General features: G+C 44.2%; 1 protein-coding gene across 5 annotated transcripts in view; it reads right to left on the reverse strand.

Annotated features, from left to right (window-relative positions):
- Positions 1–11836, reverse strand: part of SBNO1 (strawberry notch homolog 1) — a 91137-nt gene that overhangs the window by 37575 nt on the left and 41726 nt on the right. The gene's annotated exons all lie outside the window — the stretch shown is intronic.

Below are 11836 nucleotides of genomic sequence, written 5' to 3' on the forward strand. Positions count from 1 at the left end.
TATATAAATAAATGCTCATTACTGGCTGACACCTTATTTTAAACCTTCCTCATCAAATCAGCTGTTGAGTCATGATGAGTCAATCCGGGATGTCAGTGAACTTCTAAAGCTTTAAGCAAAACGTGCATCGGTTAGCTATACTGCAATAATGAAGTATTAAATATTAGAATACGTCTTTTATAAACAAATATATATAGGGTTGCTCCTTAGTTATATTAAGGACATATTAATATGCGATTGACTAACAATACCTATATATGAGGGATGAGGTAGAGTAGACCCAATCTGACTGGTTATGAACTGTAATCTCTGACTAAAGTTCTTGTGAATTTTCAGGGCACAGAACCGTATATAAGCAGCACTGCACACCGAAGTAATCAGCTTGTTCCCTTCCTACACAAACTTGTTATGGAGTTCTACAGAGTCCACTGGAGGCCATGATCTTCTATGACTACAAGAGTGGTCAAGGGAGTTTTGATCAACTGCAAGTTGCTTTTGAGGAGAAAGCACAGTCCCAAACCACTGAGTGGTTTGCATATTATTACGCAGTAGATGGTCCCTCAAAGACTTGGAGCACTGCTGCTGACCGGTGTCCGCCATGGCAGAGGAGAATGTTGCGGCCATAGTTGAGGTGAACGCCAGGGTGACTGACCAGTTAAAGAAGGAGTTAGGTGTCACAACAGGATCCATTCGTTCAATACTCTATGAATAGTTTGGCCTGAGCAAGGTTTCTGCACACTGGGTGCCCCATCAGCTGACTCGCAAGCAGGAGGCAGCTCGAGTGACGAGGTGACGCAACATGCTGGCCTGGTTTGATGGCAGTCGATCAAACGGTACCACTGGTGCTGCAGCGCACAGTCACTGGGGACAGGTACGCCAACCAATGCCTGCTGCAACCATTTCCAGGTGCAGTCCAAGAACTTGCGCTTGTGGTGCCTTTCCCCTTCACGACAATGCACCTGCGAACAAGTCCAGGACAGTGATGGATCTTCTGGCCCATGAAAAAATCCCAAAGCATGGTCTTCCGCCGTACAGTACATACCTGGCCCCCTGCGACTTTTCTGTTCCCACAAATCAAGCGCAAGTTGCGTGGGTTTCGTTTTGAGTCACTGGAAGATGCAGTGGACACCTTCATCCAGGATTGTAGAAGACATACCTTACTTCAGACTGGTCCAGCTGCTTCAAAGTGTTTTGAGTGCAAACAACTTTGCATACACTCCTCTGGTGAATACTTTGAAACAATGTAATGTTCACTTTGTAAATATAATACTTTTGTGCATATTGCACACCCCTCATATAATTATGACAGAAACTGAGCAGAACAAGATGAAAATACAGCCTGCAGAGGGTGATATATTCACAGGGTAATCATTCACCCAGCAAAACTAAAGTCGTTTTCTCACTGTATGTGAATATTTAGTCCTTTACATTTTGAATACTCTGCTCTATATAATTTAACCGATAGTATCCCATATTCAGAGTGCATATTCTTTACACTGACTCAATCAGAGGTACTTACCATTTTCATGGCAACCTGTGCTTAGAAAAGCAGAATATATATAAAGCTCTGCCAGGAAATAATAAACATGATATTCTTAGGTGTTTTTTGTTCGGGATATAAATACATTTTTATTTGCACTCTAACTTCTAACAAGCTTTTACTATCATTATTGGGATAACATCCAGTTTAGAACTATATAGTCTCCAGTCTCTAACAAGGGGAACCCAAATACATTGAGACTCCATTTGAAACATTGTAAAAAGCCTATAAACTGTACAGGATGATACATTGTATTGTAACTGATCTTCAAAGAAAGCAATTACAAATCATTTGAAATGAGCCGACTCATATGAACATAAGTGAGAGATCAGCAGCAGTCTTAACTGCTTAATTGTTTTACTGAGCAATTAATTTATGAATATCAAATAAAAGAGGATTTGTAGGTACTTACCGTTGAATCCTTTTCTCTGAGTCAGGCTGGGGGACACTGGACCATGGGGTTGTAGGTGGGAAGGTGTGGATTTGGCACTAACACTTAAATCTATAACTCCTCCCCTCTGCAACCCCCTGACATTAGTAATAATTGTATTCATATAGCGCTTTTCTCCTAAAAGGACTCAAAGTGCTTTACATTTACAGTACAAAATAAGCTTAAACAATGGACATTAGTGAAATGCTTGGGTGAATAGGTGAGTCTTGAGACTATTTTTGAAGGATTCTAGAGTGGAGGCCTCTCGAACTGTGCGGGGAAGTGAGTTCCAAAAGGTTGGAGCTACAAAACTGAAAGCTCGACCCCCGGACGGATTCCGTGAGATTCTAGGTACTGTTAATAGTCCTTCGTCAACGGATCGCAGTAATCGAGAGGGACGGTAAGGAATAAGAATCTGCTTCAGGTACCCTGGGCCATGGTCATGTAGGGCTTTGTAAGTTATTAAGCCAATCTTGAAAACAATGCGCCATCTGACAGGCAGCCAGTGAAGGGAGTAGATAATGGATGTTATGTGGCTGGAACGTGGTTGGTTGGTTAATAGCCTGGCAGCTGCGTTTTGTACCATCTGCAAGTGGTACAATTCTTTTGCCGGGAGACCAAGGTAGAGGGCGTTGCAGTAGTCTGGGCGTGATGATATAAATGCATGCATGACTTTAGGCAGATCTTCTGAGGGAATTAAGTGCTTGATTCTGGCTATGTTCCCCAGATGAAAGAATGAGGACTTGATTGTGGCTGATACCTGATGTTTAAGTGTCAAGCCACTATCCAGGACAACACCAAGATTCCGCACGTTCAGCATTTTGGAATTCTGAACCCCCAAGCGTAAGTCCTGTTGGTTGGCTTTGCTGTAGCCCTGTGACCCATCATAAGGACCTGTTTTAGCAGGGTTCAGTCGCAGCCAACTGGCACTCATCCACTCCTGAAGCTCAGCTAGGCAGCCATTTAGGGTTGTTATTGGGTCCTTTGTACCTGGAGCAAAGGACAGGTACAGTTCTGTATCATCTGCGTAGACCAGGCCATGACGTCTGATTATTTCACCCAATGGTAGCATGTATACTGTAAAAAGCATGGGAGATAGCATAGAACCCTGTGACACACCGCATGGAAGTAGCATTGGTGATGAGTTTAATCCAGAAGAAACTCTCTGTGACACTGCCAGTGAGAAATGATTTGAACCAGCTAAGGACTGTGCCATCCAACAGAATTTTTTCAGGCGCTCAATTAGAATCCTGTGGTCCACAGTACCAAATGCTGCCGAGAGATCCAGAAGGATTAAGATTGAACAATCAAATCTGTCTCTTGCCATCAGAAGATCATTAAGCACACATACCAGGGCTGTTTCTGTACTATGTCTTCTCCTGAACCCTGACTGGAATGGATCATAAATATCATGGGTAGACAGGTGGGTTTCCAGTTGCATTGCCACCACTTTCTCAATGACCTTTCCTAGAAAAGGAAGGTTTGATACTGGTCTATAGTTGGTAATGCAGTCGGGGTCTAAATTAGGTTTTTTAAGAAGTTGTCTAACAATGGCTTCCTTTAGTGGTTCTAGAAAAATGGCTGTTTGCAAAGAGCATTGAACTATTTTTGCAATTACAGGGCCAATAATGTCTATACACCCTATGAGAAGCTTGGTTGGGACAGGGTCCAGATCACAGGTGGTGGGTCGCAACATTCTGATAATTTTAGCAATGTCTTTTACATCCATTATGTCAAAGCTGTTCCAGGGAGACAGGTGGCTTACTTTGGCAGGCTTGGTAGTTTGGCACTCCTTTGATGGCACTGTGGGGATTCCAGCCCGGATAAAGGATACTTTATCTGCAAATAATTTTGCAAACTCATTGCATCTTGACTGGGAGAGGGATTCATCATGCTGCAGGCATGCTGGTTTGCACAGCATCTCCACTGTACGGAAAAGCTGAGCAGGCCTATTGTTTGCTGCCTTGATCTAATTTGAAAAGAACTTGTTTTCTTACGGGTGATTGTTGATTGATATTCTCCAATACGTTTGATTAGTGTTAACTTATCCTCTGCCAAGTTAGTCTTCCTCCATCGTTTGTCAAGTCTACGCCCCCTTTTCTTGAGTTCACTAACACTATTGTCAAACCAAGGGGCTTGTGGTATGAGGGGTCGTATACGGTCGCCCCGCTCCAGAAGAGGCATGAGTGATGCCAGAGTGGACGTACGGGTCTGTTGAGTAGCTGGTCAACCCTCAATTGCGCTACAAAAGAAACCATGGCTCCTCCCCCAGCTATACTGAGCAAGCCCTAAGGATTCTCCCTCAAGTGCTACTCCCCTCAGTGGGGAAAGCACTTGGACTGACCCGCATTTACCTACAGAACCTGGTATTCCCAGGTGGTCTCCCATACAAGTACTAACCAGGCCCAACACTGGTCTCATCTCCAGTCAGTCTGTAGACGGCGCTCTCCTCACAGGAGCCGCTGACAAGAAACCCGGCGCCCCCCGCCATCCAGGACCACGCTGGCTGCCTGCACCTCTACCAGGTAACAGCAGCACGCTATCCCCGAGCCCAGACGGTCTCTTCAGAGACTGGAGTGTGTGGAATGGGGGAAGCGCTTAGTGCCATCCCCCCCTTAGATGCGGTTCTCACCGCCTCTTTACACTCCAGCTGTGTGCTGCTATAAGCAGCGCACAGCACCTATAGTAAAATATAAACATAACATTACAAATAAAGGAAAAAAAACCCTAAGCTAAACCAGTGCTACAGAGCAGCAATGAAAAAAATGTGCCTCTTCCACAAGCACTAAAACTACACTGAAGTCAGGAGTTGCAGAGGGGAGGAGTTAGTTCCAAATCCACGCCTTCCCACCTACAACCCCATGGTCCAGTGTCCCCCAGCCCAGACAAAAGAGAAAGAGCGATTGATACAGTGGCGAAATATAATATTTGTTGTCTCATTTGGGTTATACTTTCTATATTATAAGCATATCGGTGACAGCAAAGCCTCATTTGAATTACACACTTCACTTTCATAACGCACTTACATTTAATTATTAATTATCTTGAATTCAGTGTGGATCGCGTATAACAAATACTTAAATTTATCAAATAAAAGTTCTATGTTAACATTATGCACACTTTTGGTCCCCAGGTGCACTACTATGACAACTTTATTTTTATTCTCGGAATTTTTTACCAATATGTAAAAGAGGAAGGGTAGGACATCCACATTAGATACAGATATTGGATAGAGGGACTTGCCTAGTGAGTTTAGTTACTATTTGTTCTAGTGTAGGAATTTATTTTGTTCGTTCTTTCAGCTGTTAAAAGATAAGCCAAATAACTACCAGTCCTATGTATGTAGGTGTAGGGATATTGTGATGCAAACAGAAGCCTACAGTTACCCCTATCCCACAGATGATCTGTCCATACCCTCTGGGAGGCTAACAAATTAATTGTAGAAGAGTGCAACCCATCCCCATGTAGGCCAGTTCAAGATCTCTGCACGTTGTCTCCAGTTCTATTTCCCTCCTTCTATAAAAGCATTGAAGTTCATCTACCAGTCTCAGCAAAGTACCTCATAAATAGGTGTCCCAAACTAAGGTTAAGAAAGACAAACTTTACTTTGTCAGAAAAATGCCCAGTTTACACCCAGTGTAAAGTGACTCCTGCTCGGACCACATCCCCATCCATAATGACCTGGACTGGTGTAGTTTCCAAAATATCCGACCACGGTGACTGGCAAGGTGTAACTAAAATAAGCGGAGAATGATCAGAGATACCTCATTGTTTATATTCAATGTCACGGTAATTTTGAGGAGTGACAGGTGTGAGAAAAACAGGAAATTTTACGCTCACCAGAATGTTTCAACCGCCAAGCATTCGCCCAGCCCAAATCTGCCACAAAATTAGCAAACCTATTACCTCCCTGCGGAAGTGGACCAGGGGACTCACGCCACATATCAATGGTCAGACCATAACTAGAGACTGGGCTCCACCCCTTATGACAATACAACATACTAAAATAGCTACTGCATCCAGGGAACTCCAACATCATATTGGGGTTGGGGCGGGGAATAACATTTTATTTCACGCTCACAACTAGATGGCGCCCACTGGCAGCAATTCAATTGTTCTGCCAATTGGGTGCACATAGCCGCGGCTGCACACATTTCTGCTTGCAGCCTCCTGAGATGGCAAGCAAATATGTGCGATAGGTCCATGGTTTGGGTGTCCAAACGGTAGTTTGGGGGTCCTAACACATGCTTTAGATGGGTTTAGCCACTTCAAAACTAAACCCGATGCTTCAGTGCACGTCAGAGGAAATGGACGCCCGATCAAAGCAAAAATTGAATAGTTCTGATGTGCATCCATTACTTTGAGCACCAAAAAAAAAAAAAAAAAAACCACTAGAATTCCCCCATAGACATGTTCAAGCAAAAATAGGCAAAGAAAATCAAAGCAACAAGTATATTACCAAGTACAAAAACTGTCAATATAAAACAAACCTTTTGAAAAAAAAAAAAAAACCCCAACCAGAAACCCAGATTCCCCTTATCCTGTATACCAGCTCAACTTTGGCATAACTGGATCCATAAACTAAAAGAAAAGCTTACCCTGAACCTATAATGTCGTACAATAAAACACTACACCCTGCAGGGAAATATGGGCAATGGTTGGAAATAACCACAAGACTAGGGGCCTCTCCAGCCATTAGGGCCCGGCGGCAGTCAGTATGCATTCACTATAGTTACAAGTTGTAGAGGAGGCAGAAAAACGAGAAGCGGCAAGTATAGGCTCAGTCAGTAGCCATCGACAATCCAACCAGGCTGCAACCTCATGCGGACACATGAAGATAGTCTCACCTTCGGCTCAAACTCTCAATTTGGACAGAAATAACATTGCATATGGAAAGGTCAAGTCGGAGATGACGCTTTATGGGGAGAAATTGAGCCCCATCTTTCTGAACCTCCACAGCAAAATCAGGAAACAGACCTCGACACGATTATATTCCAGCTGGCCGTTAGTACGAGCCAGGCAGAGCACATCGTCATGGTCTTGATAGTGAAAGAATTTCTCAATAAAAATGAGGTTTGGGGCACACAGTGTCAGAGCTGTGGTAGGGATGCTATGGGCCTGTTACACCGCAAACAGAGGTAAAAGCATTCCGTCAATAGGCCGCGATCAACAGATGTTCAAAAAGTCCTCCGGACAAGACCCCTCTTCTTTTTGTGGGAGACCCACATATCTCACGTTATTGCACTGCAGATGACCCTCCATTTCTGAAATCGTATGCTTCATGGCTGATATTTGAGGCACTAAGGTCTCAACTTGCACCTTTAACGGAGAGTGGGAGTCCTCCGATGCAAGTTTCGGCCTCTAACTCAGACTCTCTGCAGATCTTGTAGTAGGAGGGAGAGTTCATATTGTACCTCTCAATCTTGGCTGTGACCCTCTTCTCGCTGTTAGTACCAGCCTCTAGCACCTGTTGCAGTAACCTCTTGGGGAGACTGCAGGCTCTGGCCCTGTGAGTGCTGTGGAACAGAGGATGATGTTGGGGACCTGGGTGTCACCCCCGGTAGGATCTTGAGGAGTACAGAAGCATGCATAGCATTCCAACTTAGTTGCTGTAGCAACGTGTCCTGGAAATATCAAACAGGCAGGCAGGAAGGAGATCTTCAGAGCCCACACAGCTGCAGCAGGAGTGCAATAGTGGCCAACTGATCTAACTGTGTAGCATGGGAGAGGAGATGGTCTGGAAACATTCACCAACTAGGGAGAGAGCGGCATTCATTGGCTCCGCTTGAAAAGAGCCACACATCGCGGCCGACAGGCAGCAACGGAAGAGCCCAATTGCTACACTACAAGAGGGCTGAGCAAGTCGCAAGCCACTCTGCCAGACAACATTCAGCCACAAAGCCAGGCTCAAGACACTCCGCCACAGGCACCACTAGTGTTCCAGTTAGCCTGCGGGAACGGTAGGGTAGTGTCTGCGTGCACCTTCGGCGTGTGCTCTGGAAAAGGGGGCACGTGCGTGGGACACTACAATTTGTCGTGCTTGGGGGCGTGCGCAGCGCTTACAGAGGTACTGGGCTTCCCAAGCTCACCCCCTTCGGTTAATAAATGCCATGCGCACGGTGTCTGTTCACTCGGCAGTGATCGGTCACCGTAACTTTTACCACCCGCGGGACACTGGAGCCTGTGAGTGGGAAAGGCTGAGCGCATGCTGTTTTAGTGGGGCGCCGCTAAGGTCAGGGCCTATTTTGCCATTTTACAAAAATCGGGCAGGGCGTGGTGCCCCACTAATACAAGCTAGCAGGAATACTGCACTGCTAGCCACACTCTGCCAGACAAGGGTATCACAGGAAGAAGGATAAAGAGTCGGAAAGCCTGCGAACTAGAGTCCTTACTCAGCCGCCATCGTGCTCAGGGATGTATCAAGTAGTAAAGCAATGCTGCAATAATGCACCATTTTGAAACAGGAACAGAGTGCTGTAACAAATAGGCTCTGCTTTGTTACAAGAAGGTGCACTCCTTACTCAACTCAATGCTATCAATGTTAAATATCATCTGTGCCACCTTATTTACACAGCACTGTACAGAAATTGTCATTCACATCAGTCCTTGACCCATTGGAGCTTAGTCTAATTTCCCTAACCCACAAGCATGTACTCCTATATAAGTGTTTGTCAGAAGACCATTTTAATTTACGATTATGTTTTTGGGATAGGGAATCTAGAACACTTGTAGGAAACTGACGCACACATGGTGAAAATGGGAGTGTTCCGCACAGAGAACAATACTAGATTATAAACATCATTCCTCTACTTCAAAAAAACATTGTTTTGACCATAGGATACTGATAAATTCTAGATATCTAATAGAAGTTCTGGTGCGCCCAACTCAAAAAAAAAAAAAATGTGAGTTATGGTAAAACTTACCCTTGTTAACTCTCTTTCTTCGACGTCCATAAAGTCCACAGGGGAAACAATGCGGTCCTCCAAGTCCCACCTACACCCCATTGTCTCCCTGTGGTGCCCTATGGACCCTGAAGAAGAAAAGGAGAGTTATGGTAAAACTTACCCTTGTTAACTCTTTTTCTTCGAAGTCCATAGGGCAGACAATGGGGTATAGGTGGGACTTGGAGGACCGCATTGTCTCCCCTGTGGAGCCCTATGGACCCTGGAGAAATTTTTTTTACAATTAAACAGAAAAAGGAAAAAGTATGAGTGTGTGGGGCACACTCGAGAAGTAAACTGGAAAATGATCAGTTACTTCAAATTCCTAATTTTGTAATAGATGAATCCATTGATCAGATTGCGCTTCATTTGCTTGTAATATTGGAGTTTTGTTTCTTTGCAAGAATTGTGCATTTAAAACATAGCTTTTATTTAATATCTATTAAAATTATATTATTCAAAAGTTTTTTGTTTTTTTTATTTACAAATTTTTTTTTTTTTTTAAAAAGGTGCTAGCATCAAGAGATAGGGAGTAAAATCCTCAAAGCACTTTCATAACTGACTTCTTAAATTGTTACAAGTGGCAATAAATACATCCTTTTGTTACATTAACAGCCAGGGGCGGATTGGGACAGAAAACCAGCCCGGGAAATAAATGAAAGCAGCCCTAATGGGGCAGAGTCTGTTGAGGAGGTGGGGTCTGTCAATGGGGGCCGGGATCCCTTCTTATAAGGCTTGATTCTGAGTTGGACACAGTTGCAGCAGTCTTTTCGTCTTCTGCTGCTGTCTGTGACTTTAGCCTACAATGCCCTTCCGTGGTGTACAGCTCTTCGTCCGAATATGCAAGGACTGAGAACCCCACTGTCCGTGTCTAAGGACGCAGCAATAATGCTTTGTGTGTCTTTAGACGTCACAATCGGTCGCACCATTGGAACTATGGAGTATGGCCTCCAGTGTGGGCAATTCAGCATCTCTATAGCCAGCCCTGAACACCCAACACATGTCTAATACACTTCTTGGTGCATGCGACTGAATCCACACTGCAACTCAAGACACATGCGCAGAAATAATGCACAAGTTAAAAAAAAACAAAAAAAAAACACATTGGTCCTCACAGGAAAAAACACACACTTTGGCCCCTACAGAAGAAAATAAATAAAAAAAACAAACACATTGAACCCCGACAGGGGAAAAAACAGCAACATTTGACCCCCACAAAACACAATAAAACACATTCGCATTTAATAGAATCGAGCCCATTGGCTCCTACAAAAATCAATAAAACACAATGGCCCCCACAGGGAAAAAAAACAAACACATTGGTCCGTGTAGGAAAAACAATAAAAGCTCATTGACCTCCGCAAAAACAAAAGCAGTGTACGTCCCTGCAGGGGGCAGGATGGGAGTATAGTAGTGGGAAGTAGGGGGTGGATGGAAGAAGTAGTAGCACAGATCAGGGGGCAGGATTGGAGTTGTAGCAGTGTGGATCAGGGGGCAAGATGGGAGTATTAGTATTTGCAGAGCAGGGGCAGGCTTGGAGCAGTAGTAATGTGGGACAGGCTGGAAGTAGTAGTAGTAATTCAGGGGAAGGGGCATGATTGCAGTAATAGTGGCAGGGACAGGACATGCTAATCTTGACTATTATAAGTGGATATGTCATTTATTATTTCAGATGTGTATATATAAATGTTTTCAAAGAACTCTTTGCTTTACATTTGTTTCTCTCCTTGTGTAGTAGTGTGGAGCAGGGTAGCTGTAGTGGTGGGAATAAGGGGGCAGGATGGGAGTGGAAGAAGAAGCTGAACAGGAATTACCTCCACTGTCACCTCAGCTCATGGGTCCCGGCTGCCTCCCCTCTATCAGCGCTGACAGCCAGAGTAAGTATGTTTAGAAAGCCCCTGCCACCTTGTCCCGCTCCTGCGGCTCCTACTCTGTCCCAGGCACAGCAGCACTGCACACCCGTCCCCACCTCCCTGCGTGGTCCACGTCATCTCCCGCAGCCCCAGGAGAAGGAATGGGCCAACCCGGCAAATACTAGAAGCGCGGCTGCCGGCAGTCAGTGTCTGCCCAGCCCGGCCGGCCGGCCAGCCCAGCAAAGGGGTTAATGTGGCCGGCCCAGTAGGAACTTTCCCACTTTCCCGGCGGCCCAATCAGCCCCGGTTAACAGCTACAGAAAAAAAATTATACTTTTGTATTCAAAGCTCAAGACAAATTCCCTGCTGCAGGATGACTATTTCTCTTCATCCACACTGTGTATATTAAGCATTTGTTAAGTGCGATTATCAGGATATATATCTGTTGCCACTCTCTAAAATTTACCAGAAAACCCCCAGTATATACACATGTGTAGTATGAAAGATTATATACATGTTCTTTGGTGTGCAAAAGGATGATCCTTTAATATATGCACATACTTAGTGTGTAGGGCAGTATACATTGAACTACCTAAGGTGCGTACACACACACAACGATGTAAGTAATGAACGATTTTCGTTCAGTTTTTCCCTTGAAAAAGTGAACGAAAATTGTTTTAAAGTAGTTGGTTTTACTTTACTTAGTAAACGATCTTGTATGTTGAAGGAAAAATGTTGCAACTTCTATTGAAAATCGTTCAGTTGGCCAGTCGGACTGAACTACAATCGACAAACGTGAATGTGCATAAACGGTAATCGTTTCACACTGAACGATTTTTTGAACGATTACGACGTCGTTATAGTTCAATCGTTCAAAAAATCGTTGTGTGTGTACGCACCTATAGGGTTAAAGTTACTTAACTCCCTTGGTATATTACTGCTAATGCAGAGATGCTGTTACTTAGTAATTCTTACGAATATGGAGAGTGTTCATTTGTGGCTGAGATGTTTTGTAAAGTTCTTACTTTCAAACAAGAATGTTATATGGAGGAGGTAATTTCAACATGTAATC

This window comes from Taudactylus pleione, unplaced genomic scaffold (assembly GCF_031769625.1).
Source record: "Taudactylus pleione unplaced genomic scaffold, aTauple2 ptg000479l, whole genome shotgun sequence".
Classification (NCBI taxonomy): Eukaryota; Metazoa; Chordata; class Amphibia; order Anura; family Myobatrachidae; genus Taudactylus; species Taudactylus pleione.